This window comes from Mus caroli, chromosome 13 (genome assembly GCF_900094665.2).
Source record: "Mus caroli chromosome 13, CAROLI_EIJ_v1.1, whole genome shotgun sequence".
NCBI lineage: Eukaryota > Metazoa > Chordata > Mammalia > Rodentia > Muridae > Mus > Mus caroli.
The window spans coordinates 33,212,226-33,239,394 of record NC_034582.1 but is presented as its reverse complement, the minus strand read 5'-3'; the positions used below and the strand labels follow the sequence as shown (position 1 = coordinate 33,239,394).

The 27,169-nt window shown below is 44.7% G+C and overlaps 1 protein-coding gene across 9 annotated transcripts in view; it reads right to left on the bottom strand.

The window, feature by feature from the left end:
- The window catches only part of Rreb1 (ras responsive element binding protein 1), a 177,610-nt gene that overhangs the window by 62,298 nt on the left and 88,143 nt on the right, over positions 1-27,169 (bottom strand). For 8 of the 9 annotated variants that reach the window (XM_029468436.1, XM_029468435.1, XM_021179960.1 and 5 more), the window contains exon 2: positions 2,036-2,137. The gene's annotated coding sequence lies outside the window, so the exon portion shown is untranslated. Of the gene's footprint in view, positions 1-2,035; positions 2,138-10,153; positions 12,003-27,169 lie in introns of those variants that run through there. The other variant, XM_029468434.1, reaches the window with a different exon arrangement.

The following is a 27,169-nucleotide window of genomic DNA, read 5'->3' as shown; positions in this document are numbered from 1 at the left end:
AGACAAGAGCTCCGGGGTACTGGTTAGTTCATCATGTTGTTCCAACTATAGGGTTGCAGATCCCTTTAGCTCCTTGGGTACTTTCTCTAGCTTCTCTACTTTGATATTTCTGTTGAGAACTGGCAAATAGACACATACAGGAATACAGCCTGGCATGAATCTTTCTGTCTCCACTCTTCTATGAAGATGTCTCCCACTGCCACCTGAGGCTGAAGTGAACAGTAAGCAGTAACTGTAAGCAGTACTCAGGTGGGGAAGTGAAACCATGTGTGTGTGCGCGCGCGCGTGCGCTGGGATTAAATGTGTGCACCATCATGCCCAGCCACATATTAGGGTTATGTTCCACCATGTCCAGCTCAATAGGAAGTGACAAAACATATATTCCCTCCATAGAGGCAAACTACCAATAATCCCTGCCCCACATGTCAATCCAGCAAGAGTACATATAGCTAGCTATATAAATATGTGCTAACTACCTAGCATCTTTTCCTACCTGAAAAGGAGAGAAGCCTTGCAATCATGTTCCCTGCTGTCTGGACAGGAAGACGCTGGCTACATCTACTTCCTTCTAGGGGATAAAGTGTAAAGTGTGGCACTAGGAACCCGTTTGTTTACTTCCTTTCCATATTTGAAATGTTAAGTAAACAGCAGCATGGTTTTAAAGGGGAACTATGATTTCTGATGAGAATGCAGTTAACAAAAGGAGAGGGGCCTGAACATGCTGAGGGGCTGTTTCAGAAGCACCAACATGCTGTCCTCAGAGCTGGGCTACAGCTTCACGCCAGTCTGCTCAGTCTTGGCTGAGTCTGGCTTGGGAATTCTCCTTAGGGGTCATGGAACAGGGCAGAAGGAAAAGCCTAGTGCAAACTCAACACTGTTAACTGTTCTGCTTTAGAAAAACATTGAAAACAACATTCATCTTTACATTAATGCTGAGGTAAAGGATAATTTATTTAACCAGAAACAAGCTGGCTAGTTCTAGTTGATCCTCTGTAACTATCCAGCAATAGTGAAATGAAACAACCATCCAAATGAAAACATTTAAGCCTGCTGATACACAATCTGTGTTAGGAAAGACAATTTTTCCCTTTGATACAATGTCATTTCCCGTGCATGCTTTAAAGAGGATACTAATACTCACTCTTTAACATAGGTTCCAAGTCTCAGAGAGAATTCTGTGCTTGTACCAGAGGGGTTGAAATCCCCTACCTTGTGGGGTTAAGCTATTAAGCCTCCTACCTACTAGTCTAAAATAGTTTAAGGTTCATGTGTAGTGTGTGTTTGTTTAACCCAATAGTCACAAACCTAGAAATGCCTCATTCTCTCTTCCACGCAATCGCTTCTTCCGGGTACTGTGCTAGGTACTGCAACTAAGCTCATTTTTAAAACAGAAATAAAAATGATAAACTTGCCAAGATAGCTCTGTGGGTAATAGCGCTTGGTGCCACGCTTGACAACCTGAGTTCAGTCCCTAAGATCCACATGTCAAAAGGAGAGACCCGATAGGTTTTATACACACACACACACCACACACTAAAATCTTTCAAATAAAAATCACTGGCCCTGTTTTACTAAACATGTCCAACTGGAATCAGACAAGGACCCCAAATGAAGCTCTCAAGTCAGAGATGTGACCGACTGACACCCACAGGCTGGTTGTTTCAGTTTTACTGCTCTAGTTTGGAACTGGGAGTGGGGAGGAAAGAAGAAAAGAGGAAGGAGCAGGAGGGTTGCCTGAGATTTTGCTTCCTGTGAGGTACCCTGAGCATCCTCTTCTGAGACACCTCATCCCACGCACCAGAGACTCAACAGCTCAGGAACCAGCAAGCTGCAGTTACAATTTTAACCGGATTTTGCTCTATGCCTTGGGGAGAAAGAATGGATGAGGTATGAGGAAGAAGATACAAAGGGACAGACAGGACAGAGGGCCTGGGAAAGCAGCAGACAATTCAAGTCCAGGCGAGGGAGTGCCTGAAGACTCACTCACTCACTTGAGAATGCTAGGACTCAAGGAAGCGCGTGCAGGGTAACTGACCTGTTTTCTTCGTTCTGCTGAGGGGCTGATGAGGAGAGGGCCAAAATGTGGGCAGGGTCACACCTCAAAGCCACCAACTCTGGAGCACAGGATTGGAACAACCTGAAAAATTAAAAGAAGATAACATTAAAAGGGTTTAAAAGAAGGAAAAATTCTGCTTCTGTCTAGTTTCCTCTACTCAGTGTCCACGGTGAGGACAGTTCCCACCCTGCATCTACATCTGTTAGCTGATTCCACCAGAATATACAAGTGCTGCTGGAACTGCAGTGTGCCTTCAACAGCTAGGACCCCCATTACCTCTACCCAAGTACATCCTACATTCCGGCGATGCTGAGGGCTTGTTAACGACACAGGAGAATGCTCAGAATGCTAGCTCTAGGTGGAGCTTTGAGCATCCCAGCGCCGTGGTAATAGTACTGGAATGCACGGACCACTCAGTGGCAAAGCACCCGCCTAGCACGTGAGGCCCCAGGTTTCATCCTCATCACCATAAACACCAAATAGAGACAAAAATGGCTGAACAGACCCAGATGATTCTCCAGCATAAAGGAGGAAAAGAGCAACAGCACTTGGTGCGAGCAGAAACAGAGGAGAGGAAAAAGAGCTGAAGAGAGTAAGAAATGTACAACTAACAATGCCTTGAGGTAGAGATTCCTACAAATACCGGGACAACTAGGGACCAAATGCATGCCCTGTTCTTTCTGTAGAAGATACAGAAAACATCTTCACGCATGTCCCTCAGGAGTCTGAGAATGTCTGCTCTGGGGGTCCACGGACCCTGAAAGCACAGTAATCTGAGTGCTGGACCTGCTGCTCAGCTCAGAGGAAGGGAGCATGAAGCATGTTCTCGAGCCACAACTCGCTCACAACACAGCAACGAAGGTTGCACTACAGGGAGAGGACTTAAGACGCTGAAGGGCTGGCACATAGCTCGGTGAGCCAGCATCTGCCTGGCACGCACAGAAGTGAGCTCCAGGTTCCCCCATAAACAAGGATGCTGAGGTGCAGCTGTCCTGCAGTTTCTCACTTCTTCCTTTCTCAGAGCATCTGGAAACAAGGTGCATTAATGTACTACGTAGCTATCCTTGAGCATCTCACGGGGAGTCCTCTGCAAACAGTTCCCAAGCATGTGGGGCAGGACTGATCTGAGTGGAAGAGAACGCTCCACCACCCTTTACTCTCACAAGCAGTTCCTGGGTGGATAGTGACACCAAGATTCTTCCAGAAGTTTTTCTGTTTTCATACTTCAGTGACTCCATTCTCTATCTTCCTTTATGTTATTCTCTTTGAACTTTAGAGTACTGGAGCAACTTACAGGGAAGGCTCTGAATGAGCCAGGGAGTCCCTCACATCTGGAGGCACATGACACAACCCAGTATTCTCCAGGTAAGAAAAGCATAACTGCTGCCACAGAAATAGTCATATACTCAACATTTTTGTTCACTGTTAAAACAAGTGATGGGAGCTGCCTACCCAGGGACCACTGGGTCAGGATCTTTGCTTTACTGCTATATGACACATGTTAAAGAAAAGTTGGGATACACAGCTCCATGGTTAACTATTTGCTCAGCATCCTTTAAAATATGAATCAGGGGCTGGACATGGTAGAGTACACAGAGGTGGGTGGATCAGATAGGCTGTACAGTAAGACCCTGTCTCAAATACATACATAATATCAACTTAGAATGCCTATCCAGTTTTCAGAATTGCACAAACAAAATACCCCTGTAGATCATCCCTACCTATCTCAACTTATTAATACTTATAAAGACATTAAACATTAAAAAAAGTACATAGCTTAGTGGCAAAGTATTCTTGAGGTCTTAGATTCATCCCTTCCACTTATATCACTGCGTGTGTGTGGGACATGGGGGTAAGGATAAACTTCCCTTGATTGCATTCATTTTTAAAATAATTGGAGGTTGTGGGTTTAACTCCTATGGTAGGGTATTTGTTTATAAAGTTGAGGCCCTGGGTTCAATGCTTACCACTGAAGAGAAAAATAATAAGAGTAAGAGTGCAAGCAATTTTAAAAATATAATGATAAATTTAGTAGTCTTAGAAAGGAACAGCTTCTCTTTTTCTTTGGTAAACTGTCAAGCTCTCCAAATACGTGGAGTCAACTACAGGTGTGCTTTAGAGTGGGAGACGAGTATCGGGATTAAAAATTTCCAGAACCTAAAAGTCACATTAAAATTATTTTAGACCCAGTTCCTTCTCTTTCCATTAGACACTCAAGGAGCAAGCAGGTCCAAGTAGCTTCCCCATAAGCAGAAAGGACTGAGGGGGAAGGATGCACTCCCAGCACAGCGTCAGGCTGAGACGTGGCTCTGAAAGCTGCATCCTCTAGCACTGGATGGGAGTGCCTTGGATGAGCTGGATCACAGAGCCACCTCCCTAGGTGAGTTCCACTAGGTCTATCGGAGCCACAAAGCTTACAGGATGGAAATATACAAGGTGATCTTTCAAAAGGAACTTCAAGATACCCCTTACCTCCATCACCACCACCTCAGAAGAATGGGGGGATGGTGGGGTTGTTATTTCTAGTTATGTCCTATAAGAGAAAAATGTGACAAAGACTTTCTACAACATTTGGGGGTGGGCCTGAGATGCTGAATATCTGGATGTTCCTTCCCAGAAGTCTTGTGCAAACTCAGAGGCAAGATATCTTACAGAAGGCAGAGGTCTCTCTGGGAGGAGGAAGGGCAGGGGGAGGCCAGCCCCACCTCCGACCCCCCTAGATAAGGGACAATGCTATGTAAAGCCAGAAAGAGAAGATTAAGGAGCCTGTCTCCAGGTCTAGGGAGATAGCCACAGAGCTGAAAGGTAAAAGCAAGGATGGTACCCCAGCTTCTAAAGAGGAAATCTAAAAAATCTGTCCTCGGGTTCCCATGAAATATGGAGTAAGTTGAGATGCCTTGGCCTTTTATAATACTTGACTGAAAAGGCTACAGCACACGCCCCTATAATATGCACAAATACAAGGGATGGTTTGTCAGGGAAGTGTGAGGAGAGAGCTGACCTGACCAGATCAGGCCAATCCAGAACAAGATGCAAACTAAAAAGAGTAGAAGCTCAGATATGAGAATGACTGTAGCACTTGACAAACCACAAAAAACATCTAAAGGGTGGGCTAGGCTGGGGACAGAACATAACCTGACCAGATGTTCCACCATGTCCAAGCCTGCCAACCCCCAAGTCTAAGGCAAACCTGTGTCTCCTAACCAGGATGGCCTTGTGTGTGCTCTGAAGGCAGAGAGAGCAGAGATGGTGGCTCTCTCTCTGAGTTCCAGGAAGTTGATGTGTTTCTTGGCCTAGGGGCTAGGCTAGGCCTTGGATAGGGTGATAACCCATGAAAGTCACCAGGCCCCACCCCAATGGCACAGGCGTTGGTATAACGAAGGAATCCCAAGCATCATGCAGCAGCATCAACCCCCACGTAACTGAGCACTATGGGGTGCTATAGTCAACTCTGTATTGCTTCCTTTTGAGTAAAGATGGGTTGCTAAGAGATTGGGCATGTATTTTTCCCTAGTTTTGCACAGTTCAAGTGTATTTAAGAGACAAGCGTGATGGTAATGGGTGAGAGGGGCATCCAGGGATGGAAGAAAGATGCATGATCTTCCTCTCTAGTTGTCTTCTATGCTTCTTTCAATAGACTACAGGAAATGAGCAGTCTTTAACCCATCACTCAACAGCCCCCCAGGCTTCAGCCCAAGTTTGTTCTCTGGTCTAGTGCACTCACAGCACTCACCAGTAGCCATGGCTACCACTCTACTCTGTTTCTTGCCCCTAAGTGTGCATGACACCTCTTTAATTCTCATGGACCCAGGCCTTTTCATTCCAAGCAAGAAGACACATCTAACTCTACCATATTTAATGATAATTTTTTAAAAAGCAGCATCACCATCAAGTGATATCTCTGAGGATTAAACTTGCTATGCAGATGAAGCCACTACTTAGAGGAGTGACATCATTTGCCCCTGAAATACTGGGTGGTTTATCTGGGAGAACAAATTGATGCAAAGTTTCTGAACTCTATTAAGTTTCTTTTAGACAAAATGAGCGACTCCTGATGTAGCGTTTGGGAGTGTAGGTGCTCTCCTGATTGCTCAACAATCTTAGCACGAGGTCTTTCAATTACCCAAGGCCTGGTCTTTCATTTCTCATCTGTATCTAGACAGGGGGAAAGGGGGGGGGGTGTGCTCCCCTTCCTCCTCATCTCTTCCTTGGTCAAAGGAATAAGGCAGGTCTGGCTCAAAGGAGGAGACACACTCTCTGGCTGTGCAATGGGACCCTGGCCTTCAGTGAAGTTCAGGGAGGCTAAAAGGAAGTCCCACAGCTCAACTTCAATTGTTTAATGGCCCGGGTCCTGTGGAATGGTGGATTCCAACTTATCCATCAACAGGAGAACCCATGTTTTCCAGGCTATGTCTACTTCCACAGAAACTGTACGTGGGCTTGGATAAGAGGAGTCCACACTCCTGGGTTGTGGGGCAGACAGTTGTGACAAATTAACAAACCAACCAGGTATGTATATCACAAGTAGGGGGTGGGCTGGAGAGATAGCCCAATGGCTAACAGCACTCACTGCTCTTTGCAGAGGATCCTGGTTCAGTTCCCCGTGCCCACCTAGCAGGGCTTACAACTACCTGGAACTCCAGTTCAGAGGGATCCAATACCCTTTTGTGGCCGCTAAGGGCATCTGCATGGCAGTATATATAATACATTCACACACTTGCTCATAAAACAAATGTCTCTTTAACAAAGTAGGAGACAAAAGGCAGTAGTTAGGTAGTATAGATTAACTAGACAAATATGATTTAAAGGAACTCTTACTAATGATTTTATCTAGACAGTGAGGAGTTTAACTGAAGCTGACATGTGAACACTGTCACCTCAAAGTGCACAGGTGCCCCTCAATCTCCCAACAAACCCAGTGATAGCTCAAAATGCCTTTCACTGCCCAGACCGACCAACCCCCAAGCTTAGTAACATACATAGTGCATCACAGAGCATCAGTTGTCTCCGGTCCCAACTGTAGACTGCAATAAAACTGTGGCTATCTGGTCAGCATCAAGAGAAAGGATCAGACCACTGCTAATCAGAGAAAAGATCCAAACCCAAAATCCCAAGAATGCATTCTACCAAATGTGTAATAACTGTATCATAAGCTATTTTAAAAACTGTACAAGTTGAAAGCTTTAAGTTGGCAATTACCTGTATAGCCTAGCCTATCACCAGAAATGAAAACTCATGGCTTCAACTTCAAACGTACACCTCTGTGGGAAGGCCTGGTAGCCCTTCCTCATAGTTCTCTGGGAGAGTGTATTTAGTCAGCCCTGAGAACCAGCTAGTGAAGGTCAACAACAAGGTCAAACACCCCAGGATTTCCACCATCAACCTTTCTGAGAGCCACTGGCCTAGCAAAGCTCTGAACAAACACGGAGGCACTGAAGGAGAGACTCAGAATCTAGTTCTAATTTTGTGTTTACTTACTACAACTAAATATGAGAAGAGAAAAAGGAAGCCATCTACACAAGGCCTGTTTCCTGGATCCCTTTGGAGAAACATTTTGGATATAAGCACCAGACCGGGTAGGGCTGGACTGCAACACATGGGTAGACCACGCAGTCCTGGACCCTACATGCCACGTCTCCAGCAAATGCTGTCCTCCAAGCCCACACTACTCCTTGGAAATTCACATTGAGAGTGGAGCCCTTTGGCCAGGATTTCTGTGGACCTGGGCAACCTCCCTGTGCCTTCCTCTCTGCCACTCCTGGGCAATAAGGAATGTGTGATAAAGGGCAGAGGAGGAGAGAAGAGTTAGGGAGCATGGCTACTGCTTCCTACAGCTTTAGCGTTAGCTCAGGATCTACTGAGGCACGCCTCCTCTTGGACTCAGAGAAGGAGGGAGGGGGAGGAAGAGCGAGTGGAGAACACTCCTTCCACAGCTCAGTCCCTGGTCAGCATCTTCCAGGCCCTGGGTTCTATCCCTAGCACCATAAAGATGGAAAACAAAACAAAATGGGAACTGCTGGGAAGACAGTTTTCTGGTAGGTGCCCACCGGACTGAGCCACATCACAGTCATGACTCTGCCTCTTACGCCTCCTTGCTTCTTCACGGGAAGGAGCCAGGCAGCACCTTCTCACATCACAGGCTCTCCTGTAAGCACACTGCACTGAGGAAGCTGAGTCCACTCCTTGCGGCTCTTCTCCGGGGAGCACATATTACAGACAGTATCTAACAACTGCCAAATTCACAAGGCCAAGACGCAGCTGCCACCTGGCAGCCATTTGTCACCCAGCACCCTCCTCCCCTGGGAGGGGAACACGGGTGGCCCTTGGCACTGGGCTGTGAGAAGAGCGAGTCCCTGGCCTTTTCCCCAGGCAGGCCAGACTTTTCCTAAACATTGTTTTTCTGCTTGTCTACTAGGTCCTATATTCCATCACTTTCTTGCCTAGCTTAGCAGAAGCCTGTATCACTCTATACCAAACAGCCTAGGGAAAGCCGGGGTAAGTGGTCAAGGTGCCTGTGTGGACAGAGAGCAAGAGAGAGGCACATGCCCTTGTCTACCTGTAGTGCATGGCGGTCACCTGGTTTAGGGTGGGAACTGACCTTAACTCCCACTCTACCCTACCTCAAGAGCAGGGTGGGGGAGGGGTTTGCTCTACAGTATACCTGTTCTAGAATTTAAAACTGGAAAAGACACAAGACTACGAGCACAGAAAACAGGATTCAACTTAAGAGTATACCAGAAGCCTGCTTGTATTCATGTATGATCCTTCCAGAGAACAGCTGGGGACATATCCTGAGGCAAAAGTTCTATGTCAGAAATGCAGTAAGCAGTTTATATGTATTTAATCCTCCTGAAAATCCTATATAGTAATGATGTTATCTGCTGAATGTTCCACTGCTCTTGGGGGATGGCAACAGGTCTCCATCTGGATTCTGTGGCTTCAACACTCTTGCACCTATCAAGTCACCAGAAAGACCATTGAAACCCCCTGCAGGTAGAGGACATGAGAAAGCTAAAGGCCTGGGAAACCAAGTCAGTAGGAAAACAAGAGCCTGAAGCTAGAGAGGTTGAGAATGAAGAGTACTTCCTGAAACACACAGAGCTGGCTGCAAACGAGGCAGGACTGGAAGGTCCATGTGTTCATCCCACAGGCCCACTAGGACAAACATGACGAATGGAGGAAGGCCAGGGCTTTCTGCTTGTTTGCTAGGTAGAGGGCACTTCATCTTATAGTTTGGGTTAACAGTTCATCACTGAGGGATAGTGGGGCAGGAACCTGAAAGCAGGGAGGGGAGCTGAGCAGTGCACTATGCTGGTTACTGGCTGGCTCTGGTTTGGGATTTAAAAAAAACAAACAATCACGTATTTATTGTGTATGGAGGTCAGAAGGCAGCTGGCTCTCTATCAACCAGACTCAGGCTTTCATGCTTAGAGGCAAGCACCTTTATTTGCTGAGCCATCTCGCCAGCCTTAAACCAAGGCTTTGGAAGACAACAGCCATTGAATGGAATAAGGCCCATAAGGTCAGTCATAAGCTCGCTTCACCTGGGTATATTCAAATAGAGGGAATAACCAACTAGGCACATAAATATTAAAAAAAAATATTTTTTAAAAGTCTGATCATATTATGATTCTTCTGGCTGATGAATTACATACTTCTGAGCCTCAGTTCTCCTATCTGAGAGTGACATGGAGTTATCAAAATATATGGGAAACAGTGTGGCACCCCCAGTCTGAGCTAACTATATCAAATTTCTCCGCCCAACATTCACTCTGGTTACCCCTGCTCCTTTCCCTCTGGTGTGAGTCAGTCTACCTCTAGTTGCCTACCAGCTTCTCTGACAGCAGCCCAGTGTGATGATCAATGTTAAAAAAAAAAAAAAAAAAAAAATCCCATCTTATCCCACCAGTGAGACAGTTAAAACTACGTAAGTTGGCTTATCACAAATGCAGTTCCACTGATAGCAAGGAGCAGAACAGCTGCTGATTCTCCAGGCGCTGCACAGCAAACAGGAAATAAAACCCATCCGGCTCTGTGCACTGCCGATGAAACAAATCCTACTCAGCTCCACACTTGCTAAACCACGAAAGAACTCACACCACAAGGGCAGCGCAGGGCATAGCTGGTTCTTCCTCGTATCCCCCAACACAGCCTTTCTCTTTCAACTGCAGCGCCTGAACAGCAGCTGACACCCAGCTACGTGCCTGGTCTGCAACTGGACTGCAGTGATCTGGCTGTTCTGGGTACTTCTCTGAAATAGAACTAAGTATCCTGTTACATTTACAGCTTGGGAGAAAGGCTGGGGTAAAGTTCAGTAGCAGTTTGTAGAGTTTTGGGCAATACCCTGCAACTCTTTCATGAGCCCCAAGGTCTCGGGCTGGCCTTTCTGATATGCTGGGGAAAGGGTGCAAACGAAGCAGGAATCTCCAGTCTTCCCTGCAGGAGTGCAAGCTAAGTAACTCCAGGGCAGAAGGTTAACCTCAGATCAGAAGGGGCTGCACATTCCCAGAATTCAGGGCAGTTACAGGGCAACACTCCTTGGAAAAAGAAATGATTTGGGGAAAGATTAAAAACTACTGTTTGAATTGCTCCTTCCCTGGCCTCTTCTATAAGGCATTGGAACAGAAAGAGTCACATCTTTCAATTGCCCATTGGAAAAGTGGTCAGCTGTGGTCAAGATTTTACAGTGGGTAATCAGACATTACCAACTGTCAGCTGAGAATGACTGTGCCAGGGGAAGTGACGTGTCTGAGCTCCCAGGGACCTGATGGGTTACCCTCTGTGCACAGAACAGATGGTCTTTCCTCCCCCATCTCCCCAATTTTCCCTCTAAAAAAGAACTCACCACCATATGTGTGAAGGCGAACAAATACTCTGATATACAAGTGGTTGTTGAGTATTGATTATATACACTAATAAACCAAAAATGACCGGCAGGCAATGTAACTAGGGAGCAAGACTTGCCCCCTCCCAAGACACTGCATGTCAGGAAACCGTGGCATATACTGAGTACCAAGAGGCTACTGTGGCCCAGGAGTCCAGGTTTGGGGAGATTTATTTAATGCAGAACTGAAGGAAGTCAGAGGCTCTGGTCCTGCCCTGGCCTTGACCGTTGGAAGGATGATTAGTTCATGGCAACTGTACTGCCAGGGGTGGGGCTTGCAGGATTAGGTTTGGTCTTGCTGCTGAGAAGGGCTGTACTCCACTGAAAGGAGCCTGTGTCGCCAAAGTACACAGGCTCATTTGCTTTAGGTTGATCTCCTACCCTACCAGGTGCCGAACATGCCCAGGCTTCTAAATGCCAGTTCACATCTTACAGGCCCCACCCTAAAGAGATACCTCTTTTACAAAGAACTGAATTCCCAACAAGAGTTACAAAGTACACAAAGAAAAAAATGAAAGGGAAAGAAAGATAACCCTAGAGAGACAGGTCCCTTCCCTGAACTCCCTCTCATCTATAAATAATCACTTAGCTAACACTGGACCCACAGCTGAAAGGAAAGGGATGCCCTGGCCCCAGTGCCACTCAGAGACCCAAGGAGGGTCCCAGATATCTGGACATGGCTGGATGGCTAGACAATTCCAAGAGACAGATACTTTAGCATAATCCCTGGCACACAGATTTGGATGACCAAGCTGATGCCTATTTACATAGGTAAGAAGTGATTTGCACACTCTCAATCAAAAAGACATGGAATTGCTTTCATATGTCTATGGAACGCAGACCTGCATCTCAAGCAGAGTTCTCCAAAAATATAATCATAAACCAAGCGTGTGATAAAGGCACCCTCCTGTTGTTCAAAACACCCCCACTCTCTTTATCTTCCTTTCACAGTTTGCCATCCAGTGATAGGAGGGGCCAAGCCTCTAACAGTCCACACCTTATCTCCCACTGACCACTCAAAGCCAAGGGCTGGACTTCCTGTAGCTAGCCTGGAGGGGCTGTTTGACTTGTTCCAAATACTTGCCTCTCCTGCCAGTCACAGTGTCTGAGCAACACCTACCCAACACCCATTTTAGCTCCAAAGTCAACAACCTTGTGGTCCAATAAAGTAGCCCACTTAAAACTGTTTTTGCATTTGTTTTCTGTGCACATGGGCTATAAGTGTACCTGGGGCACATGTGTGGAGGTCAGAGAACATCTTATATGAGTTGATTCTCTCTTTTCACTGTGTGGGTCCTGAGGGATAAAACCCAGGCCATTAGGCTTGGTGGCACGTGCCTTTACCCACTGAACCATCTCACCGTCTGGAGTCTTGGTGTGGGAGAGACCTGACATGCCTAACATACTTTCTGGGGTCACTTATGAATTTGCTGTGTCTACAGAAAACACAATAGCTGTCTTTAAGTTGTATAAACTAACTAGAATAAAGCACCATTTACATATATACATTTTTTTTAAATGAAAGGATCTTGCTATGAAGACAAAGTTGTCCTTGAGCCCATGATCCTCTCGTCTCAACCTCTTGGATACTGAATTAGAGATGTAAGTCATTATTCCATCTACATACATTAGTATTCTTTTTGTTTGTTTTGTTTTGTTTTTCTAGACAGGGTTTCTCTGTATAGCCCTGGCTGTCCTGGAACTCACTCTGTAGACCAGGCTGGCCTTGAACTCAGAAATCCACCTGCCTCTGCCTCCCGAGTGCTGGGATTAAAGTCGTGCCCCACCATGCCTGGCCCATACATTAGTATTCTTAAAGTAACTCGTATGTGCTACTATTCTTTAAGTATTGGAAATGAGAGCAAGTGCTTGTATGCACATACAAAGGAGCTATGCTATGCTATCCACAGGCTAGAGATAGAACCTCCATCCATGTGGCCTGTGTCCCACAGATGCAGGACCTGGCCAGTCAGAGACAGTGAAGGACTGGAGTCAGCTAACTGGTTCGGCTCAACAGCAGGCACCCTTCAACACCCTCAACTCCCCCCAGGCCATGAAGTCAGAAAGAACCTATACAAAGAAAATAGAAAATGTGCAAAACAATGGTATTTACAGTGCTTATTCAACAAACTTAAAAGCTATTAAAGAAAGATGCTTCATTACAATTCCAGAAGGGGGAAAACAAACAAACAAACAAACAAACACAGTCCACTAAACTCAGGCACACACATGCCTAGTTGGAAGTCAAAATACAATTCAAGTGAACAGCAGTTGCTTAACTGAGTCACAGCTGTAAGCACACTTCCGCAAGTATATTAGAAGCTGGTGATATCCCGGCACGATCCCAATGGGAATTCAATTTTTTTTTTTTTAATAAAGAAAACAAAAACTATAGCTGGTATAATGGACCATGCATGTGTATAATTCTAGCACTTTCAGAAAACCAAAGCCAGGGCAGCAGGCAAGGTGCCGTCAAGGCCACCAAGCCTGCTGACCTGAGTTGGATCCCCAGCACTAAACAGTAGGGAAAGAGAATGGATCCCCTCGTGGGAAGACAGAGCAGATACAAAGAGTGAAATTCTAACCCAAGGGAAAGTGGACCATGAGCCAAACACAAAAGGCTGTGGGGCTCACCAGAGGTAAGAGGTGTGGAACACGGGGGCAGTGGGGCAAAGGCAAACCAGATGTTGGCAACAAGAACACCATGTGGAGAAAGCAAGAGTTCCCAAATCCTACCATTTTTACCCTTCTCTGGTGAAATGCTGACACCCACAATTAATTGGTTTGTATTCATTCATTCATTCATTCATTCATTTAAATTACTTGGGCTTTAAGGTTAAAAAAGCACTCCTTAAAATGACTGAGATTATTTTCTTATGCCCTTCCTTACTTGGCAAAAGAAACAATCCCCCTTTCGCCCCCCCCCCCACACACATCTAACTACAAACCTTTTGCTTTGTTTCTGACCCATGAAAAACGCTCCCCTGGGAGTGCTCAGAGCACACTGCACTTTGTGAGAAAGGAGGGAGAGTGGAGTAGGGGAAATGGCAAAGATGAGGCTGGCAGAGTGACTCGGAGGTCAAGGTTCCATCGGGAAAGGGATGAACTTTAGCCTGCCACTGTGGAAACCCACTGATGGGCCTTTTTTTTTTTTTTTTTTTTTTTGGCCTGGAATGAACTAATCATATCCATATTTAAAAATCTTTTGGCAGCAATTTAAAAAATAAATTACTAGAGGCACATAACTCAGTTAGGAGGCAACTATGATAGTTTGAAGGACAGATATGAAGAGGGACTGGGGGGTGGAGGTGGAGCATCACAAATGGAGAACTCTTGCAGCCCGGACATTGTTCAGAATGACCCTGGACTGCCTGCATCTGGTAACACAGTGGATGATAAAGTGGTTAGCAGATGGAGGAAATTCCTCGTGGAGGAAGGAGCATGGGCCATATAGTGGATCAAGACTGATTATGGAACAGCAAAATTAAGAAAGTCCCAGGTCTCAGGCTTGGCTAGAGGCTCCTTTACCCACTAAGCCATCTCTTACATGAATCTACTTTAAATGGTTAGTGTCATGACCAGAGGCTTGAGATCCGGACCAGGTGGGTCTCCGGTGCTTTTTCTCTGGTAATCTTGGGTTACTAGATTGTAGGCCTTTGTTCTTAAGCCCCAAGGCAGGAATAAAAAAGTCCAGTATGGCCTTCCCTGTGGCCATGGGAGGGGAGGTAGTTCAGAAGTATGAGTTTCAGAGTATGGAGGGAAACAGCCCATGAAACCAACAGGACAGGGTCGTCCCCTAAGCAGGCAACCGAGTCATTCCCACCCTACCCATCTGCTCAGATCCTGCTCAAACTGGGTCCTGCCTCCAACACAAAAGTCCGTGTAACACTGGGAAACTGTTATACATTTAGGTCACTTGCAAGTGCAGTATGGGAGCAGAGGTGTAGCCTCCTGCTAAAGACTGCTTGCCAAGCCTGCCTGAGGCCCTGGGCTTAAGCTTCAGGTCTGCAAAAGCAAATCAACCATAAAATAGCAAGCTGGCACATTTGAGCATTGACGAAGCTGCTCTAAAATGAGCATAACACCGTGCTAAATGTGTAGCATGTAAAATTACTTCCAGGGCTAGTGAAATGAGGCTCAATGGGCAAAGGTGCTTGCCATCAAGCCTGAAGACCCGAGTTTGATTCCCAGGACCCACGAGGAGGAGAGATCCAGCTTCTAAAAGTTGTCCTATCTAGGGACTGTAGAGAAGTTCAGCTGTTAGAGGAGTGTTGGATTCTCTTGCGGAGGACTCAGGTTTGGTCCCTAGCATCCGTCCATATGGTGCCTTGCAACCATTCCTAACTCCAGTTCTTAGGGACCCAACATCTTTTTCTGGCCTCCAAGGATGACAGGCACACATGAGGTGCACATACAAGTAAAACCCACAAAACTAAAAATTATTTAAAAAGTTGTTCCATTTGCACACACAATGTGACACACACATGCCCATAAACATACGTACAGAAATATGAAAATTAAAATTTGAATGAATATAATGAATTTTTAAAACAATAGATACAGGGGGGCATGGTGGCATGCGCTGAGACATTGGGAACCCAAGTTCAAAGCCAGCCTAGGATACACAGTAATTTCCTTGTTAGCCTGGGGTATGTATGTATGTTATACAGCAAGACCTTTTTATTTTTCCCCCTGTGCAAGGGATAGATTCCATCTACCTGGTACTGGATTCCATCTACCAAACTACAATCCTATCGCCTACGGCTCTTCATCACATTTAGCACCAGTGGCAGGCCAGCACTCAGATATAGCTAACAATGAATAGTGTAACGCCTAAACTTCTAACCTTCCCTTTTTCTTGTGAAGAGTTAAAGCATACAATTAACTTCCATAGGAACACATGACAATAACTCAATGCACATTAACCAAATCAGCTTCTGAAAATCCCCTGAGGCATGATACAAGCATGAGAATCCCAAGGATGGCTCATTTTCCCAGAAAAGAAGAGGAACTGGTGAGCCTCAGCCCTGTCACTGCCTTTACTCAGGTTTGTTCACGTCCCGGGTATTCTAAGATCCCAGAGTGTTTGCTGATCGCTAGAAGAAAACATTCAGCCTGTATAACGTGGCCTTCTCTAAAGGGGCTGCAAGAGAGCCTTAGGGTTGTGTAACTACGCCCCATACTATCAACTCCTGGGGATTTCAGGTCACCAGACTAGGAGGTGGACTTAGGGAAAATGTTTTGTAAGTAACAAAAGGTTACAGATGTCTTAGTGAGCCTTTTAAATGGAAACCATCAATAAAAAGCTAAGATGCCCTTAAAGTTGTGTGTGCCCCCACCAAACTGCAGTCCATGAACAGCCTATTCGGGGGAATATATGGACTAAAACCAGACTCATGAGGAACTGGGAGTGTGGCTGTGCTTAGTAGGTATCTGGTGCTGAGCGAGCCTGGTCCTTCTTATTGCTTACATCCTTTGAAGATAATAAAACTAATGGGTTTTCCTCTTACTTTCAGGCTATCAAGGAGTTTTTTAAAAGAAACCTGAGTTGGCATGGTGGCATACACCTTTAATTCCAACATTTGGAGGCAGAGGCAGGTGGGTCTGTGTGAGTTTGAGGCCAGCCTGGTTTACAAGTTCCAGACTGGGCAAGGTCCTGGCACGGATACACAGTGAAACTGTTTCACACAGCATCCCCCCCTCCAAAAAAAAAGTTCCTTAAAAACAACAAGACTTACATTCTCACCTTCAAAGATATGGGAGGAAATACTCCCAAGGCATCAAATGTTTACATATATATATATATATATATATATATATATATATATATACACACACACATATGTGTGTGTATATATACACACATACATGTATATATGCATTTTGAGAGAGGGTCCGGTCCCACTGTATAGTCCTGGTTAACTTGGAACTCATAGTGATCCACCTGTCTCTGCTCCTCTGGTGCTGGGACTAAAGGAATATACCACTATACTTGGCAAATATTTATGATAAAACCACCCTCCCACCCACAACCGCCCCCCCCCCCAAAGATCCATTACCAGGTCCAAGGGATAGGGGACTCCTCAAGAGCTTGTCACCTAGGGACAAGAAAGAAGCAGAAGCAGCAGAGAATTAACTAGGTGCTCAAGTGCATCAGAAGCAGACAGGTGTGTGCACGGGGAAGAGATGGAAAGCCTGACGGGGGAGCTGATCGTCAGAAAGCACCAGGTGCTGCTGAAGGGCAGAGGATGATTACAGAGGGTGTGTGGGGCAAATTATGGGGAACTGGGAAAGCTGGGTTTGGGGTAGTGAGGGGCACAGGCGCACAGTAGTCTGAGAAGATGATGTAAGAGTTTGGAAAACGTGTTTGAACATGGTGACTGGGGTGGAGGGGTGGGTGACTAGAAAGGGGAACAAAGGAAATAGAGAAGGTAAAACAGAGCAACTTTCAAAGAAAGGTGGGCAGGCCAAGAGGGACAAGAACAGCCACAGGCTAGTGGCCAACAAAAAGCTGCACATGGTGGATGGAATTAGCTGAGCTCAATTCTGTTCTAAAGACTGAGTGTGAAGTGAATGGAAAGAGGCCCAGAAGGTGATGGCAGTGTAGAAGTCGTAAGGGAGGAAACTTGAAATAGGAAACAGAAGAGACACCCCACCCCCTCAGGCATACAGGCCAGTGGACAGAACCCTTTCATCTGGATATGGTAGAGTGGAATCCCAGAGGGTCCAAGGAGGCCCCTTTGCTGGAGAGTCTTAATCTGTAGCACACAGTAGGAACTCAAATATTTGGCTGATTGGTAATCTCCAGAAAACAAGCAGTTGGTCCTAGCTGTAAGTCCCAAGAAGAGAATAGGGCAAGTGATGGTTTAGTGAACAAAGGAACCCAAAGAGCAGGCAGGGAGACAGCCCAGTGTCTGCCAGAGATAAAAAGATACCCCCCAACCCCCAACCCCTACCACCAGCCCAGTAGCCTCGGGGGATGAAGCTGAACAGGGGGGAGCAGTTGGTTCTTAAGTCTCTACAGGTAAATGACCTCAAGGCACTCTCTCAGTCCTCATGTCTACGGCCCCAGAACTTCAAGGTTGAAACAAAAGAATGGAGAAAGTTCAAGGATGCTCAACCAAGTAGGAATACAAGGCCAGCCTAGGCTATAGAAGTCTATCTCAAAACACACCCCAAATATATCTATAATTGTAATCCTGGCAGCATTCAAGAGCCCAAGACAAGACTAATTCAAGGTCATCATGACTACATTGTAAGTCCAGGGCAGCCAGAACTACAAAATAGGACTGTCTACCCCCCCCCCCAAAAAAAAAAACCACACCAGGCACGCACACACCCATACACAGACAGGCGTGCAAAACATGCATGCACACACATAACTAAATGGTTCCGGGGACAGTTAAGTGGTACTTCTGGAAAGCCCCACTCCTACTCAAGGAGTCTATGGCATGCACCATGTTCCTACTCTTGATTGCTGGCAGAGGAAAAGAAAAATGTATTCTTTCGAACACTGCACATCCTATACCCCAGTAGTTAAAGGCAAGCCTGTTACTTTTCTTCCAACTGATATCCAATGCAGTCATGTAGCTATTCTCTAGTTAAATATAAACTAGAGGGTTCCACATACAAATACCAAGGGCACCAGGTCTTTCAGAGAAGAAAAAAACACCTTCCAAACATTCATCCCAAAATACTTCCACCTTTTTCTTTCTGGGCTGAACTTTGTAGCTCTAACTCAGATATGGCTCAGTGTAAAATGCAGGCTGGAAAGTCACAGAAGACAGGGTTTCACTATGTAGTCCTGGCTGGCCTGAAACTCAGAGATCTGCCTGCCTAGACCTCAGAGTGCTAGAATCAAATACACAGGCTACCAAACCCAGCAAAAACAAGCACAAGGCCCACCAAGAGCATTGTGATTCAGTTCTCAGAGGTTAATCAAAGTGGCCCACTCTGAAAGTCAATCAATGTGAATCCAGGGGTTCTTTTCCAGGTTAGTTCTTTCTTTCGCTTCAGATTTGACTCAAGATTTCCTTCAGTTTTATATATACCATCATTTGGGCCAAATCAAATTATTAAGCAAATAAAACCATTTACACGGACAACGAGAAGAAAAGAGATAGATGGAGCTTTAAAACAATTTCTCCTCCTACCTACCTCTGCTCTTTCCCATCTCTATTCAACTGCTAGGTGAACAACTGTTTTTCAAGGGAAAATCCTATGCTTAAGTCGGAATGTCTGCTTGCAGAAAACTAAAAATGTCAGCACTTTGGAAATGAAATATGCTCGAACCATACAAAGCATAGCAGTTTTTTCCAGCCAATGTGAAGCGTGAAAGGGGCGATGCTCTATCTTTATCCTCCACCTAGAGTCAGCCAGGACACTGTCCCCGGCAGAGCTGCCAGGGAGCCATCTCAACTGCAGCCTGCTGGGCCAGCAGAGGACCACTAACAGCAACAGATTTCAGAACTGTCTGGAAAATGTACTTGATTGTCACATTTTATTTTTTAAAAAGATGTATTTATTTTTATAATGTGTATGATATGATATTCACATATATGTGCATAATGTTTATGTGTATTATTATAATATATACATATAATATATGCCCACACGTATGTATACTATATACATGCCTGGTGCCTAAGAAGGCCAGGAGAAGGCATTGCATCTCCTCAAATTGGAGTTTCACAAGGTCGTAAGCTACCATGTGAGTTCTGGGAACCGACCCTGGGTCCTCTGGAAGAGCAGCCATTGTTGCTCTTAAGCATTGAACCCTCTCTCCAGCCCATCACTAAACTTAAAAGAACGTAAGGGAATAAGCAATGCTTAATGTCATTTGGAAGCATTTTCATTGGCTCAAAATGCTAACGATTAGATTCCCTCCATTAACTCCTTCCAAGAGCCTTCGCAAGTGGCTCAACTGTTCTATCCCATCTCTTGGAAAGAAAAACACATTTTCTCTATTACACTGAAGACTCAACAGAAACTTTTAAAGTATCTGATGAAATCCAGCTTCACACAGGCAGGCACCTCTGAAAGGGCAGAGAGATGAAAAGCCAGAGGAGACTCAAAAGGGAAGGCGATGAGAACAGGGCCTCCCTGTTAAGCCCAGAGATTGCACATAGGTTAACTGAAGAAAATGTTCTTGTAATGTCGACTGAGCTACACCTCACTCTGAGAAACCACTTCCCACTAACTCCCTGGTTCTACCCCTAACAGCCTCATTCTGTTTATTGTTCGGTTTTAAATGGCTGAGCAACTACAACCTAGCCATGCACCTCCATGATTGGCCAATACTGCCAGTAGCCTACCACACATGTAAACCACTAACGAATGAAACTCGTGGTGAGGGGACTTAACTTAAAATATGAACTGTTGCCATCACACCACACTTCCTGCTATTTCTCAGATTGTCTCCATTCAAAAAAAAAAAAAAAAGTAAAAAACAAAACAAAAACCGATAGGGCCCAGTAAACTGTCAACCTAAGGAGCAGCAAGCGCACGCAAGCACCCTGTGGTGGGGGGTGGATTTCTGAGCCACTCTTTGTGCCTGGGTTCAGCTCTTACATTTATCATTTGCATCCTGACCCTGTGACACTACCCTGTCTCAGTTTTCTCAGCTAAAAGACAAAGTCAGTAAAACCAGCTACATCGTATGGTTGCTGTGGGCAGCAGATGAAGACACTTGATAGGAGCGATAGGAGCGTAGACTGGGACACACAGTATAAACCCTCTAACACTTACTGTTTCATGTGTGATCCCAGGTATGTTTCCCAGACATTCGCAGTAGTAAATGCTTATCAAAACTTTAGGCTTAATTCTTCAATCATGAATCCGACTGGTGCTAAAACTAAAGTCACTCTTAACCTTTCTGATACCTCAATAACTGACTATAGCTGTTTTGCAGAACCCCACTGCAGTTTCTTCTTTTGCTTATGGTGCTAATTATCAATCCAAGAACCTAGGGCCTTACAAACACACAATCTACCATGGACCCGCCAGCCCTCGAGCATCTGATGAATAAGAGAGTCTTCATTACCAAGTGATACTTGTGCGACTTACTTGGGGAAACACACTTTGAGAATTACTGTTAAGTGAACAGTTCATGTTTTAGGCTTTGGGTCTTCATTTATTTATGTTCAAAGTAAACCTTCAGGAGATAAAATGATAAAGGAAGACAAGGCGGGCAGCTCACTAGTTAGACAATCACTGACTGGTCAGAGAATAACTTCGCATTCAGGCAGGTCACTTGCTGGTTAGGGCCATGTGCATCACTGCAGCCTGGATCCTTGAGTCATGAGCCTGGGAGGGAGCTAGACCAACAAGTTATAACCCTTCTGAAGACTTTATGTCAGCCATAAAGGCATGAGTTAAATGTCTTAGGTTTCAAGGCTTATTTGATACCCCATACAGTATACCTTAAATTAACCAACGTCTATCTGTGCCAGAAACGGTAGCTCATGCAGGTGAATCTCAGTGAGCTCCATACCAGCATTGAGTTCCAGGGCTACAACCATGAGATCTTCTCTCTGTCTCAACCAACCAAACCAAACCAAACCAATCAGCCAATCAATCAAACAAACAAACAAACAAAACAAACAAATTGCCTATCATCTTTATGACAAAGGTACTCAAACTGCTTCTAATCTATCAAACACACGTGTGTCTAAGGGTGAATGTGTAATCAGCCAGGATGTCTACCCTATCCTCATTAACTTTTATCAGCAAATGTATTTTTATGTTCTTTTATTTGAGGTCTGTTTTGGCCCAATTATAAAGCCCTCGTTGCAGTATGCTCATGAAACAACTCTCACTGAGAAAACAATATATGCTCACAAGTATTTCCAGGGTGAAACGTAAATACACTGGAGGATTTGGAACAAGAGCTGGATGAGATGAAGTATCCATAGAAGCCTGCTGTACCATGGCTTCTATAACCTTATCCCCTCACTCACTCCCACCCACCCGCACACCTCCTCCCCGCCCAAATCTGGAAGTTTCTAAAGGAAAATAGATCTGCTGTGCCTGGAGTGCTATACTGAATCAAAGGGAAGTCATGTAAGAACTGTGTTAGATATTAAAAGTAATCTAGAGATTACTAGAGTTTAGCAACCTTTGGCAGGGGAGCTTGGGAGCCTGCAGATGAGAAGGGTGACTGCTTTTCTCTCTCCTCACTGGAATCCTTAGGATTCCATTCTGCTTCTTAGGGACAGACCAAAAGCACAAAGGTTCCATTTGATTGTATGTGGACTGATAACTTATTTTGCCTATAGAGAGGGGGGAGGGGATCTCTTTCTTTTTGAAGGGCAGGGAAGACAAGATCTCACGAAGTTGCCCAGGCAGGCTGACCTCATTTTCCCTAAGTGCTAAGATTAGAGCCATGCACCAAAATGCCAGATTTAAACTAGAAAACAAAACACATAAAATTGAAAGAATTGGAAAGAAACAATTAAAAAAATATATTTAACAGAATCAAACACAGTCTTTCATTCTGTTGAGCCAGAACTGCACATCCTGGAAGGCTATCATTGAAGACTCTAGTCTACAACTCATTTCAAAGGAGGCAGAGTTTTCTACTGGAGCACACCATCATTCTATATAGAACAAAAGGCCTCTATTCTTTCCCTACCCCACCACCACACATGCCTTTTCACTGCCAGGTGATTGTGATAGCCCATGCCTTTAATCCCAACACTTGGGAGGAAGAGATAGGTGGATCTCTGTGAGTTTGAGGACAGCCAGGGCTACATGGAGAAACCCTGACTCGAAAAATAAAAACAAGCAAACCAAAGGAGAGAAAGAAAGAAAGAAAGAAAGAAAGAAGAGAAGAGAAGAGAAGAGAAGAGAAGAGAAGAGAAGAGAAGAGAAGAGAAGAGAAGAGAAGAGAAGAGAAGAGAAGAAAACCTAGGTTGGGTGCAGGGGTAAATGCCTGTAGCTTTGCTACTCTGAAGGCTGAAGCGGGAGGACTGTTTGAGTCACTAAGTTTGAGTGACACAGCAAAATGCCCTATCCAGGTGCCCACCCCACCACCATTCCATGCTAGAAATCAAACCAAGCTGCTCACACTTGTTAGGCAAGCCCCCTACCACTAAGCTATATCCCCAGCCCTGAAAACCTAGCTTTTAATTACCCCCATACATAAAAACAATGTCATTCTATTTGTGTTATGAAGATCAATAAATCTTCATTTGAATCCTGAAGGGGGATAATTTCTTCACTCTTCATATGGAAATAGCATGGAATATTCTCTTACAGACCATTAAAAAATAGTAACAGGAATTGTGTGCTGTTAGAAAAGAATCTTATTAAATTATATGAAACAGCATCATGTCTTGCTAGTGACTTTCCCACGAGGTTCCTAAATGATTTATTATTCAGCCAAGTGGCTTCATAACACTGGTACTGTTTCATCAAACCACAGTCCTTTGCACGCTTCTGTGTGAAAGGAAGAGATATGGGGATCCAACACTGAGAAAACAAAGCCATATAAAGCAATCCCGCATGGTTCTCCTGCTCTAACTTGATCACTTCACCTCTACACACATGCCCATCACAAGGGAATCTAGCTGTAAGTAAATTCCTGGGAGTTTATAAATGCTATCTTTATATAACCCAGATCCCCATTTACTTATGCTCAGAGATCTGCAGCTTCAGACTTTGAATAAATTCTCCATATCTCTAAATTATTCAAGATAGTTTATCACGATGATCCCTGTGCTCTGCCCCAACCTGGCTGGGCTTGCTTCTCCCGGTGCAGCAGGGGACTGGAAGTGACTGGTTTCCTTGCTATTGCCTCCCCTTAAACTCCAACTTATAGCCAAATATCGTAGCACATTCACGTCATAACTTTGGGATGTGCCAGATTTTGTATAAAATTAAAGTCAGTTCTCAGCTAAACGATTCCCAAGTCAGAGCATCCTTCCCACTCAGCAGTCCCTCCTCTCAATGGATGAGGCACGCAAGTTGCCAGCACTTTCTGCCCCTGGGATTGGGTACACAGATCATGTGACTGCTGAAATCCTTGGACAAAAGCCAGCATTGTCCACTTTTCCTTGAAATTCCCAAATCCAAGATAAGGCCAGCAATCAAGTAACATTTTAATCCTCCAACAACCTTAAATCAATTGATCAAATTTTTCTATCTGAGTCTCCTCTTCCCCCTAAATCAGCGACTTGGTATCTGTAAGACCAACTTTAGCTTTAAAGGTGATTGGTGACATCTAGCTTAATTTCTTTTTAAAGGCTTTTATAAAGAGGAAAGAGCTTTTAAGTAGTGGCTATAGAAGACTGAGGATCCACTAACAGCCCAGCAATGCCTGTGGTATCTTCAGATTCAGAGCTCTGCAGGGACAGAATAATAACTGCGTTCACTTTCCTGTTCTCTACCCATTAGGTCCAACGGGACCAAGCTCTCGATGCCTATGATTCACAAGGGCTGTTCTCCTGGCACCCAGAGGCTATTCTATTCCATGCCTGGACACTTCCCTACCTGCACCTCCAGTTCTGCCACTTCACTCTAACAGTTGTCCCTGAGGCTCCACCCACCAGCGGATATGACAAGATCCATCGAAAACAAGAGTAGCCATCACAACCTGCTAGAGGTGGCTTCTGCCAGCTGCCACGGATTTCAAAGACAAACTCTCCCAACCCCTCAGCAACACCCCTTCTGCACATGTACCCTGTGTTAACCCCACTTCAAAGAGTCAGCTCTCAGACCTGCTACTTGCTTCTTGGGAAGTCTGGGCTTTTAATTACTTTTCCAGCTGTTCTGAACATCTAGCATGCAGACAACCAGTTCCTATTTCTTATATGTAATTCAAATGCATTTTCCCTTGCTGGACAGTGTCAAAAGTGACGACAATGTAAGATAATACTTTCAACCTTTAGTGTGGCAATCTGGAGTCAGAGTTTCCCTGGATACTGGCAAGACCCAATTTTAACTCTAGTTAAATATTCAAATGAACAGTTTCACTTATGAAAAACACCCAGGGCTTGTCCGGAGAGGAACATAAAAGTTTATGCTTTTCTTCAGTGTTAGAAATGTGCTACAGCAAACCTAAATGCACAGAAGGAAGCTAATATATTGAAGTATTGAGTATTCAAATGTACCTATGAGATTATTAGAACATGGTCCTTCTGAGCCTACAATTCCATCCTGGCACATGGAAGGCTGAAGCAAAAGGACAGGAATTAAGTGTTAAAGCATGCCTGGGCTACAAAGTAGGGTACTGTCTCTTTAAAACAAAAGAAACATGCACACCCAGTGAGGCTAGGGCTAGCTCAGTTAAGAGGGCTGGTTGCTCTTGCATAGGACTTGAGTTTGGTTGCCAGCATCCATGCTGGGTGGCTGACAACTACTGTAGCTTCAGCTCGGGGTATCTGACACTCTCTCAGGCACCTGCACTTACATGCATATATACACACATCTACAGAACAATAAAATAAACCTTACACACTCACAGCACAAGTCCAAAATTCCTTTTCTATAAAGAGTATCTTCCAGGTACCTATGACCACTCTGGTATAGAGACATCTTTTTTCTTTACACCAGAGACAGTTTTTAAAAAATTATAATTAAAAAAAAAACCTCAATGGCAACCTGGAGCTGGGTTGATGTCTCAACAGTTAAGAGCATGTTCTTACAGAGGACCCAGGTTAGAGTGTGATCACATATATAACAGCTCACAAGGTCTGATGCCCTCTTCTGACGTCCACATGTGATGCATGGACGAACTTTCAAGCAACACACTCATACACATAAAATAAATCTTTTTTTTTTTTTTTTTTTGGTAAAAATTCAGTGGCACCTAACATACCATTCTAGCTATGAACACAAAAGACAACTCACATTAAGACCATAATTAAGACTGGGATAGAGAGATGGCTCAGTGGTTAAGAGCACTGACTGCTCTTTCAGAGGTCCTGAGTTCAATTCCCAGCAACTACATGGTGGCTCACAACTGTCTGTAATGGGATCTGATGCCCTCTTCTAGTGCATCTGTGACAGTGTACTCATATACATAGAATAAATAAGGAAGGAAAGAAAGGAGAGAGAGAGAGAGAGAGAGAGAGAGAGAGAGAGAGAGAGAGAGATCAGCTCCTCTTAGCCTTAAAACAAAAACAAAAACAACTATAATTAAGACTATAAACAAAGCCAGGTGTTAGTGTCAGCTGACTCACATGCACTATGTCACTTGGGTATGTGGAGGTGGCCCTGGCTATCCTGGATTTGTAGATCAAGTTGGCCTCAAATTCAGAGCTCCACCTGCCTCTGCATTCTGAGTGCTGGGATTAAAGGCATGTTTGAGAGCTACACAGAGAAACCCTGTCTCCAACAAACAAAAAATAAAAATATTGCTAGCATACTACACAAATCAAGGTTAGGGCGTTACTGCAGGGATTTCTTAACACTTGCGTGGCTTTTGAAAACTACAAATCACCACCATATATACTATTCACCACTCTAGCTCTCACTCAGTCTGGACTGGAGAGTGCCAAGTGAGTTGCCTCCCTGTAAGTGAGTCAACCCCATACTAACCAGTCTACTGTGGTCTCCATAGTGACATCAGGTCATCTAGATTTTCTAAGCAGCATCTAATACTGATGAATTACTACTAATAATTAGCAATTACCTAGAAACAAATATAGCTCACTTGAAAGTGTTGTTTTGTTTTGCCTTTGTATATGTCAGTGCACCATGTGCTTGCAAAAGAAAGCCAGGAGAGGGCGTCAGATCTCCTGGGGCTGGAGGTGCAGCCAGTTCTGAGCTGCCATGTAGGTGCTGGGAACAGAATCTGAGTCCTTGGCAGAGTGGCCAGTGCTCTTGACTGCTGAGCCATCTCTTCAGACATCTGTTTGGACTTTGTTTATTTTTGAGACAGGGTCTCCCTAAGTACATCAGTCTGGCTTTGAACTCACAGAGCTGCAACTGACTCTAGAATGCCAATCACTTTTTTTTTTTTTTTTTTTAATGACCTTCAACAAATTTTTATTGTAAGATCCATAACAGTTAACTATATACACTGACATCTCTGGCCTGGAGCAGTCCCAGTTTTCTTTTTTTTTTTATTTTTTTATTTTTAATATTTTTATTACATATTTTCCTCAATTACTTTTCCAATGCTATCCCCAAAGTCCCCCATAGCGCCCCCCACTTCCCTACCCACCCATTCCCATTCTTTTGGCCCTGGCATTCCCCTATATTGGGGCATATAAAGTTTGCAAGTC